This window comes from Scardinius erythrophthalmus (assembly GCF_964197995.2).
Source record: "Scardinius erythrophthalmus genome assembly, chromosome: 21".
NCBI lineage: Eukaryota > Metazoa > Chordata > Actinopteri > Cypriniformes > Leuciscidae > Scardinius > Scardinius erythrophthalmus.
The window spans coordinates 36,949,333-36,961,065 of NC_138241.1; the positions used below are offsets into that span (position 1 = coordinate 36,949,333).

The 11,733-nt window shown below is 42.1% G+C and overlaps 1 protein-coding gene across 1 annotated transcript in view; it reads left to right on the top strand.

Moving 5' to 3' along the window:
- stk32c (serine/threonine kinase 32C) overlaps positions 1 to 11,733 on the top strand; it is a 95,569-nt gene that overhangs the window by 66,221 nt on the left and 17,615 nt on the right. The window lies entirely within an intron of this gene.

Here is an 11,733-nt window from a genome sequence, read left to right on the forward strand (position 1 = left end):
TAGTTTTTCTTAATATATGTGTGCAGCTGAAGTAGGATAGATGCGATTACTGCCGAACTCCAGCAAATAGACATCTTTCCTGATTATATTTGTGACCTCAGGGAAAGAAATGAATGAAATATGCTGCATAAATCCTCTTAATCTGTTTAATGTGGCAGTTCAACCTGAAATAAGATCATCCGCGTAATCCAACACACCTGACTGTTCGACGTCACAGGATCGGAGATTTGTGCGAGTGTGTAGTTGTGTAACTGAAGAAGAGCATCATCATTATCGTCTTCCTCTTTACACGGTCAGGTCGTCTTTAAGGCTGTTTCCATAGAAACGCTTCATCACTTCCTGTCCTTCTGTGACTCTGTACCTAATCTAATCCAGTGTGTGTGTGTGTGTGTTTCATGCTTTATTTAATGATAATGTGTGTGTTAATGTGCTCTCAGTAGTACAGGCCTCATCTTTATATATTACCGGTGAGTGTTCATGGGGAAAATATGAAGATGCGGAGTATGATCTGATTTTTATCGATTAAACTTCATCTCTCGTCTCGGTCACCTCCGTCTGTACGTTCACATCTCAGCGCTGTCTGACTGATGGACAGCACTCGTTCTGGTTGTATGTTTTATATGGCGTTTATCTGAAATAGATTATATTACAATAATAGAGTGGCTTGGAAAATATGAATTTAAAATTTGACACAGCGGTCTCTGCAAATGGTTGTTATGGAAGCTTGTTTCCACCACGCAATAGAAAATAAGAACGTAATTGCACGTTTTTATCTCACAATTTTTCTTTCTTTATCTTACAGTTCTGAGTTTATATCTAAAGTCCGAATTGTGAGAAAAAAGTCAGAATTGCAAGTTATAAATTCAAAATTGTATTGTATTTTATTATGTATTGTATTATATTATAATAATTATATTGTATTATATTAGAGAAGGATTGCACTTAGGAACATTCTCAGACATTATCTAGTGAAACTAGCCTCGGTATGAACTCAATGTAACAACACTTTCTGTTTGTGGACATTGTACAGAAAATGCAGAGAGGATAGTGTAAAACGAGTGACTTTGTGATCAGTTTCTGTCAGTAATTGTAGATCATGTAGATCCAGGCGCTCGCAACGCCAAGGTCACGGGTTTGATTCCCAGGCAATGCGTGAACTGATGAAGTGCATGCAGTGTTAGTCGCTTTGGATAAAAGCATCTGTATAAATGGAAACTCTGGTAGAGATGATTTTCAGGAAGAGTCTCATCCGAGCGCGAGAATGCTTTACCAGATAATTGTTCATTCCCGGTGTCAATCATCCCTGAACTTCCCAGTGGGAAATGTGATTTGAGAAGGCATTCATGTCCAATTTCCGACTAGGAATTTCCAACTAGGAACATACCTGGAGGAGACAAACCTCTTTGAATGACTCCTGATCGGCAGTCTAAAGAAAAGCCTTACGGAACGACGGAGAAGGAAAGACTCAACACATGTGAACTACACACACAGTGTGTCTCTGTCTCGTGTGTATTACAGCGCTGGCTCTCTCTCCCACGCTTCATCATGACAGTGCTTCATGTTTCCATCTGTTAGACAATGGCTCTTCTTCCTCCTCTCTCCGCTCATGATGGAGTCGTCAGCCGTTTATAAATATTACCTGTCATTTATTGTTCATCCATATGTGTGGAAACATCAGCGGTCTGGATCCCGGCAGATGTGTGTGTCAGAAACCAGAACGTGTGGAGAAACTTCATCAGAGAAACTTCATCAGAGAAGAACTCAGACGGCAGGTCAAGCGAAAGCATCTGCCTTCTTTCTGTTCCTGAGAGAGAGAGAGAGAGAGAGAGAGAGAGAGAGAGAGAGATAAGAGATTCTGTTACATCTTAAGAATTTTTCAAGAATTGCATTCTTAGACTTTATCTTAAAATCCCCGTTGTCAATAATTTCATTCATTAAAACTCATCTTTGATCACCAAAATGTTCCTTTAAAAAAATTCTTCATGTCTTAAAATATCTTGAATGTAACTCGACACCCTTGCCTTATTTAGTATGTGCGGTTCTATGAATATGCAATTGAGCCCCGCCTCCACTCACTCACTCAGCTCAGAGATCCACTGGTTGGCGATCACACGTTGATCTGATTGGTTACAAGGTAGTTTGTGACGTCAGAAACACCAGCGATTTCAAAGCGTGTTTTTGAGACCGTCTTTGGTTCACTGCAGTTTTAAGGAGGAAATACTCAGCAATGCTGTCGACTTATGAATTTACACATGGTAAAGCATATTAAAAACACCACATAGACACATAAACAACATTAAAAGCTGGATTTTCACTAGCTAGCCTGTAATAACCTGTAGTGTTTACTAAGTCAGTCTAGTGCTGGTATTATAAACGTCTAGCAGTGTTGAAGCACTAAAGTTGAGTTTGTCCTGCAGCGTTTCTGCATTATGGCATTATTGCACACATTTTCTTTAGAATATATATAAAAAATAAGCTTTATATAAGAACAATAAATGTTCTGTCCTCCTTTAGATAGCTAGATAAATGTGTGTGTGAGAGTTCTTTGTGTGAGGGAAAGAGTGTGTGTGTGTAAGTAAGTGTGTCAGAGTTTGTGTTCTTTGAAGGACAGCGATGCTATTGTGAGTGTGTGTGAGTGTGTGAGAGTGTGTGTGTGTGTGTTCTTTGAAGGATAGCAATGCTTCTGTAAGTCATGTGAAGAAGGGAAGGGCGGTTCGACATTGACGACTCCATCTGAACACGGTGTCTATATATAATTATTTAGTTGAAGCAGACAGGATTTTCTCTTTCATGCGTCTCACACACACACACACACACACACACACACACACACACACACACACACTGAGCTTTGAACAGCCTCGTCTCTGTGAGTCAAAGGATCTTCTGCTGTCGGGAATAAAGAGGGCTTCCTCCTCCACTCTTTTAAGCCTTTAAAATGTCAAGTATGCAGAAAATTGTAATTACTGTATCCGTTTACCAGCTCTGAGTCACGGCAGAAAACAGCTCCGTCACACACACACACACACACACACACACACACACACACACACACACACACAACACACACCATCCGTAAAGCACAAACACTCGTCTCACTGACACACACATCTCGCTGATGTCTCAGTCGTTGCTGTCCCTTGATCACGATCAGAGCAGAAGAACACACACATTTCTCATCCGATCCTCAAACCAGCTGTGCGGCTCATATTGGAATTTCAATCTTATGGATTGTGTTTACATTCAATATTTCCAAAGCATTATACACAGAAACAAGGAATTAAAGAAAATACACAATACAATATTACAATAACAAAAAAAACTAGAAAAAAGTATAAAATAAAAAAGGTGCTATATATATATGGGTAATTTTTCACTAATCTCATTATATCCGAACTAAAGCCTTAAAACCAGGCGATCTTTTCAGTTTTATTTTTGACCCAAATATGGCTTCCGTTTTCCCGAAGTGAAGCGATAGCGATTGTCTGAAATCCTCCTGAGTGTTCTTTCAGCTATGTTCTTATCTTTATGTGAAACCAATAACGCAGAATCATCTGCATATAAAAAAAAGTTCACATGAACATACAGGGCCCTATTTTAACGATCTGAAATGCAAGTGTCAAAGCGCAAAGCGCAAGTAACTTTGTGGGCGGGTCTTGGCGCTGTTGCTATTTTCCCGGCGGGATAAATGACTCTTGCGCCAGGCGCAAATCTAAAATGGGTTGGTCTGAAGTAGCTTCATTACTCATAGGTGTGGTTTGGGCGTAACGTGAAATAAACCAATCAGAGCGTCATCTCACATTCCCTTTAAGAGCAGACGCGCTTTTTCTAAAGCGGATTCCTATTGTAACGGCGGATTTGCCAGGCGCGCGCCAGGAGCGGTTCACAGCCGAGGAGAGCAACGCTCTCGTCAGGGACGTTGGGGATGTAGAAACCCAAATTAACTTCGGTTAAAAAGGCATATGATAATTTGGGTAAATGTGTAAGCTAGATGTATGCTTTTATAATAAATTGTCTATCTATCTATCTATCTATCTATCTATCTATCTATCTGTCTATCTGTCTATCTATCTATCGTAATAATGTATGATTTGCAAAAATGAAAACTGCTGCTTCTGTGTAGATGAGAGAATCAAAGTGTATGCGCGTTGTGCACACGCTACATTGATTATGGCCAAGCATGCGCCCTTAAAATAGCATATGAATAACATGCGCAACGCGCCACTGACTTTAAACTATTTTTTCCTGGTTAGTGGCGCAATTGTTTTCTAAACCTGCAAAATAGCATGAAGGAACGTTTGCGCCGGAACACGCCTCCTTTTTTGCGCTGAACCGCCCAGGGAGCGCAAGTTCATTCCCTAGTTTAGCGACGTGCTTCTGTGGAGGGAAAAGCGCGCTTTGCGCGGGTGCAAAATAGGAATGATACATGCGTCGGTGTACAAAGTTAATTGCGCTGGGTGCAAGATAGGGCCCACAGACTTAAGGTCATTTATATTTAGAAGGAAAAAAAGTGGACCCAAGACAGTCCCTTGAGGAACCCACATTCTGTACATTGTTCCTCCAGTGTCCACCTTCTGCTTCCTATCCTTCAGATATCACCCATCTGACTGCTAAGTCATTAAAACCAATGGCTTTTAATTTGCGTACCAGAATACCATGGTCAACGGTATCAAAGCCCTTCTGCAGGCCTAACATGACCATTCCACAACAATGACCTTTATCGTGGTCCGTTAGATGCAATAAACAGGTGTCAGGGGAATGTGATTTACGAAAGCCAGATTGGAACTCATAGAGTAGATTGTGTGATGCTAAATATTAGGGTGCTTTCACATCTGTAGTTCGGTTCATTTGGTCCGGACCAAGGGAGAAAAATTATACTTTGTAGCATTTTTCAGGCGTTTTGGTTTCTTTTCACACCACACTTATCGCTCTGGTCCGGATCAGTTTATGAAACGAACCAAAATGCAGTCATGTGACAACATCCACATCACTCGTTGGCCAGATGGGTCTTGAACGTATTTTCATAACTGCACTTCGATTGTCAGAATTAACGTGCGGGAAAATTCCAACAGAACTCCCAGGAATTAAACAAAGAGGAGGAAAATCCGGCAGACAACACGCCACTTTTTACTATGGAGAGACGACTGCGTGGGCTGATTGTATCCCTAGTTTAGGCTATTATATAGTTTGTCCAAAGCGAGGATGCGGCTTAAAAAAATGCATTTTATTCAATGCACGCGACGAGTCATTTCAGGAGGAGTCGACGCGTGCATAACACGCCACTGTTTACTATGGAGAGACGACTGCGTGGGCTGATTGTATCCTTGGTAATATGTTATTATATTTTACACCACTTTAGACAAACAATAATATTTGAGAATGAAGTGAGGATGCGGCTGTTAATAATTTCTATCAGGCTCCGCACCTCCTCACAAATCCAAGTTTGTCCGCGAGTGCAAACTGTCAACAAACATTTCTCCTCATCCCTTAATCACAGCGCAGCTGACTACGGCAATTGGTTTAGTCCAAAAATGCGCATTTCTTTGGCAGTTGGTTCTGTTCGAGGTCGGATCACGTTCTCACCACAAACGAACCGCTCCAGAGTTCGTTTCAAAGCGTACCGAGACCTGCTCGTACCGAGACCACCTCTTCGAGCAGGTCTCGGTACGCTTGTTTGGTCCGCTTTTGGTGCGCACCCGAGTGCGATTGCCGCATTCACACCTGCCCAAACGAACCGCACCATTGGGGAAAACGAACTCTAGTGCGATTCAACCGAACTAAATGAGGCAGGTGTGAAAACACCCTTAGTCACTCTGTACAAAAATAATCTTTTCAATTATCTTTGACTGATTACACAGAATAGAAACAGGTCTATAGTTTCCATGGTCTAATTTACTCCCTTTCTTGTGAAGTGGAATCACTCTGGCAAGCTTGAAATCATTGGGGAAATGTCCTTGCTCATTAGACATGTTTATGATATGGGTGATGGGTGATAACCTCAGCAGCATCTCTTCAGAATCTAGATGGAATATTGTTTGGAGCTATTTAGGGTTTTAAGCTTCTCAAGTACGACTTCCTCTGACACCTTTTCAATAGAGAAGTCTTCTGCTTAGACCTCTTGACCCCTAACCTGAGAATAAAAGTCAAAGATGTGACCTTCACCGTACTGGACAGGTATTTATTCCACCAGTTTACTAGCGACTGATGAGAAGTAGTTGTTAAAACTATCCCTGTCACCTTTTCTGCTGTGACATTATTCCCCAAATCAAGAGTTATGCAAGTAGTTTTTGTTTTCAGCCTGTTACTGTAGTCGAGCTGCTTGAGGGACTTCAATAACTGACTTGAATCATTTCTATATTCCACAATTTTCTCATTAAAAGAGGTCTTTTTAGCATTGACCACTAATCTGCTCACTTCATTTCTCACCTTTTTTTACTCTTGTTTCTCTTGAATGTGTCATACTTCTTATTTCTCATCCTAATTGCCTCGAGAATGTCATCATTTATCCAGGGTTCTGTCCTCTGTTTAACTCTTACTATTTTAAATGGGGCTAACTTGTCTACAACTTCTAAAAACGTACATTTAAAAGAGCACCATGCTTTATCAGCATCATTACATTGCAACACAGCAGAACAGTTTTTTAATTTCTAAATTGCATACCTCTTCAGCGACCTGACTCCTACAGAGCTATGACTATTGAGCACTGCTTTCTTTATCTTTCGAGTACAGAAAACTGAATGATCACTCAATCCATAATTAATTACCCCACTTTCTGCTATCCTAGACTTTTCTGACACTAGAACAAGTGGAAGAACAGACACGCGTTGGTTCTTTGATAAGCTCATGTAAACTAAATGAGCGACAAAAAATCATTAACACCTTATAGCCGGAAAGGTCCATCTTTCGAGGATGATAACTTCTATCATGATAACTTCCGATTTGAAAAAGTCCATACACTTTGAGCAGACTTCTTCCAGAATTTTATAAAAATTGTCTGGTCAGGTGGCCTGATGGATGGATGGATGGAGGATGGATGGATGGATGGATGGATGGATGGATGATGGATGAATGGATGATGGATGAATGGAGGATGGATAGATGGATGGATGGATGGATGGATGGATGGATGAATGGATGGATGGATGATGAATGAATGGAGGATGGATGGATGAATGGAGGATGGATGGATGATGGATGAATGGAGGATGGATGATGAATGAATGGAGGATGGATGGATGGATGGATGAATGGAGGATGGATGGATGAATGGAGGATATGGATGGATGATGGATGAATGGAGGATGGATGGATGGATGGATGATGAATGAATGGAGGATGGATGGATGGATGATGAATGAATGGAGGATGGATGAATGGAGGATGGATGGATGGATGGATGAATGGAGGATGGATGAATGGAGGATGGATGGATGGATGGATGGATGGATGGATGGATGGATGGATGGATGGATGGATGATGGATGAATGGAGGATGGATGATGAATGAATGGAGGATGGATGGATGGATGGATGAATGGATGGATGGATGGATGATGAATGAATGGAGGATGGATGGATGGAGGATGGATGGATGGATGGATGAATGGATGGATGGATGATGAATGAATGGAGGATGGATGGATGAATGGATGGATGGATGATGAATGAATGGAGGATGGATGAATGGAGGATGGATGAATGGAGGATGGATGGATGGATGGATGGATGAATGGAGGATGGATGGAGGATGAATGGATGGATGGATGGAGGATGGATGGATGGATGGATGATGGATGGATGGATGATGGATGGAGGATGGATGGATGAATGGAGGATGGATGGATGATGGATGAATGGAGGATGGATGGATGGATGGAGGATGGATGGATGGATGGATGGATGATGGATGGATGGATGGATGATGAATGAATGGAGGATGGATGGATGAATGGAGGATGGATGGATGAATGGAGGATGGATGGATGGATGAATGGATGGATGGACGGATGATGAATGAATGGAGGATGGATGGATGGATGGATGGATGGATGGATGAATGGATGGATGGATGATGGATGAATGGAGGATGGATGAATGGAGGATGGATGGATGGATGGATGGATGGATGGATGGATGGATGATGGATGAATGGAGGATGGATGGATGGATGGAGGATGGATGGATGGATGGATGGATGGATGGAGGATGGATGGATGGATGGATGGATGGATGATGGATGAATGGAGGATGGATGGATGGATGGATGATGGATGAATGGAGGATGGATGGATGAATGATGGATGAATGGATGATGGATGAATGGAGGATGGATGGATGGATGGAGAGAGATATAGAAGGATGGATGGATGGATGAGAGAGGGATGGATGGATGGATGGATGAATGGAGAGAGATGTAGAAGGATGGATGGATGATGGATGAATGGAGGATGGATGGATGGATGGATGATGGATGAATGGAGGATGGATGGATGGATATATTTTACCTATATTTGTAAGATTGAGAGACTGAGTGTTTTAGCACAGTAAAAACACTGTATAAACTGCTACTTAAAGGGACAGTTCACTCAAAATAGATCATTCTGTCATTCCAACCTGCATGACTTACTTTCGTCTGTAAAAGAAGAAACCGAACACTGATCCTGTCGAGCGTCTCTGTCTCTCCTCCGCTGGAACTTTCCTCTGTTCCCAGACCAGAAACTTGTGAAGTTCATTCGGGACGTTCCTCATTAAGCACCTTGAGAAATAAGGCCAGCCGAGAGGCGTTGGTGCGTGACACATTCAGGAGGAATCCACAGAGGAATGAAGCTAGTGTGTGTGTGTGTGTGTGTGTGTGTGTGTGTGTTTGAGAGGGAGTGTTAAGGACATTTAATTTAAAATTCTACAATATTACTGATCTGCTGCATTGACATCATTATATGAGAACTGAACTGAGCTGGACGATGACATCACGGTTTTCATCAGCGGCTATATATATAAATGAACTAAATTAATAACTTTTTTACAACAAAATGAACATCACTGAACTTACTTCAGCTGGACTGGCACTTTTTTCTATAAACAAACTTTGTTGCATTATCACAAAGATCACTGATCTGGATCCGGCTGACTACATTAAACCTCGGAATAAACAGAAAGACTAACGTTAGCGTAGACGCCATTCTTCTTATGATGTAACAAGTACATCAGGTGTTATGGGAAGTGTTCCCGGTTCCGGCTGACCTAATCTATGCAGCCTAATAATCATTTAACTGATTTGAATAATAGAAATGTATAATGTTCTTTGTGTATGGCAGATTAAAGAGATTTGTTTTTAGACAGAGTGTGTCTGCTTCCCGGACAATGTTAGGAAGACTGTTCCAGAGTTTTGGTGCTAAATAGGAGAAGGATCTACCGCCAGCAGCCGATTTTGATATTCTAGGTATTATCAACTGGCCTGAATTTTGAGATTGCAATAGACATGAAGGACTATAATGCGTTAAGAGCTCGCTCAAGTACTGCGGAGCTAAACCATTTAGTGCAGCTGTAGTTTGTTTATTAAGCGTGCAGGGCAACCACCCAGTTGAGCATTACAGTAATCTAGCCTTGAGGTCATGAACGCATGTCAATGAGAGCATATGGCGTAATTTAGATATATTTTTAAGATGGAAAAATGCAGTTTTACAGATACTAGACACGTGACTTTCAAATGAAAGATTGGTATCAAAGAGCACACCCACACACACACACACACACACACACACCCAGGTTCCTAACCGACGACGAAGAGTTAACAGAGCAGCCATCGAGTGTTAGACAGTATTCTAGGTTATTACGTGAGGAGTTTTTTGTCCAATAATTAGAATCTCTGTTTTTTCAGAATTTAGTAGTAGGAAATTACTAGTCATCCAATTTTTTATATCTGCTGTGCATTCCGTTAATTTTGTGAATTGGTAAGTTTCGTCGGGGCGTATCATCGGCATAACAGTGAAAACTAATGCCATGCTTCCTAATGATATCTCCTAATGGTTGCATGTACAGTGTGTGTGTGTGGGTGTGTGTGTGTGTGTGTGTGTGTGTGTGTGTGTGTGTGTGTGAGTAGCATGTACAGAGTGAACAGCAGCGGTCCTAGTACTGAGCCTTGTGGTACGCCATACTGAACTTGTGATCGATGAGACATCTCTTCATTTACTGCTACAAACTGATAACGGTCAGATAAGTATGATTTAAACCATGCTAGTGCAATTCCACTAATGCCAACATAATGTTCGAGTCTATTTAAAAGAGTGTTGTGGTCGATGGTGTCAAATGTGTGTGAGTGTGTGTGTGTGTGTGTGTGTGTTTGAGTGTGTGTGTGTGTGTGTGTGTGTGTGTGTGTGTGTGTGTGTGTGTGTGTGTGTGTGTGTGTGTGTGTGTGTGTGTGTGTGTCACCAGTTGCTTGTGAAGCCGAGACGAGCTCCAGTTTTATCTGGGACACTGCGAATTTTGCCGAAATGTTGTCCTCTCCTCACACACTCCTCTCTGCATCCCTCGACTCATTTGTCATCATGGCCTGATTATTTCATCCTTTCGGACTCGTTCCTGCTCCCTCTGAGCTCCGGCTCCAGGACGGCTGTTCTACAACAACACACTCCAGCTTTAACACACTTCTCAACTATTGTCACCCTGCGTCCGAACGCAAGATCTGTAGAGGCTTTAGAAAAGGACTGATCATTAAAATGTGTGTCTAATAACTCTAAAGTGATCGTTTTCTCAGTGTTATGACCAAGCGGCAACCTTAAACTGCAGTTCATCGACTGGCCACTAGAGACCGGCTCCAAAAGAGAGTCTATCCTATAGACCCCCATGTTAAAATGGCCTACTTTACAGCAGAAATAAACTTGTTTACAGTCTGGTGCAAAAAGTGGTTTTGGTCTATATAGCTAATGTTGCTCTTCATGACGACTGTGAGGGGGTGAATATTTTTATAACTCATCCGTTTAAATTATATTAAGCCTTAAAGTTCTGCATAATTAAGGGCATGGCCACTTGAGTGACAGGTGGATTGCCGCTGATGTCGCTGCTAGCCGTTTGTCTGCTAGCGTTAGCGTCACGTCACCTCAGCTAATCCGCCTCGCTGCCCATTTTCGTTTATCCGGGAGTGACGTGCAATCATAATGGCGACGACCGGCTCCGCCCACTTTGGGCTTCAAAAAAGTTCTTCAGAAACACTACAGGTGACGTCACACACACTACGCTCATATTTTTTACAGTCTATGGTTATGCCCGGATGAAACGAGACCCGTCTGTCTCTCTGATCACCCTGTTTATTTAGTGATATTGACTGGACATTATGCGCCTCCCACATCTGTGTAGTTGTGCATTACTCTCTAAGCCACTCTTCAGTTTCTCAGGTGATGCACTTGATGAACCGAACAAACGATGTGTAATGTTGCTCTCATTGGTCATATACGTGTATCCGGTTCTGATCTTCATGGTTCAGCTGTGAGTCTCAGACTGTCTCTCTTCACCTCTGATCTCTGATATGATCCTCCGTCTGCTGATGTGTGTGTGTGTGTGTGTGTGTGTGTGTGTGTGTGTGTGTGTGTGTGTGTGTGTGTGTGTGTGTGTGTCTGTTAGCAGTGAATGAGAGTGTGAGCGACTGAGATCATAATAGATGTGATGATTCTCTCAGACCTGCGGCCTCTTACAGAGAGGAAATGAGGTCTGAAGTGCTGTGATTGGAGAGTCCTTCAC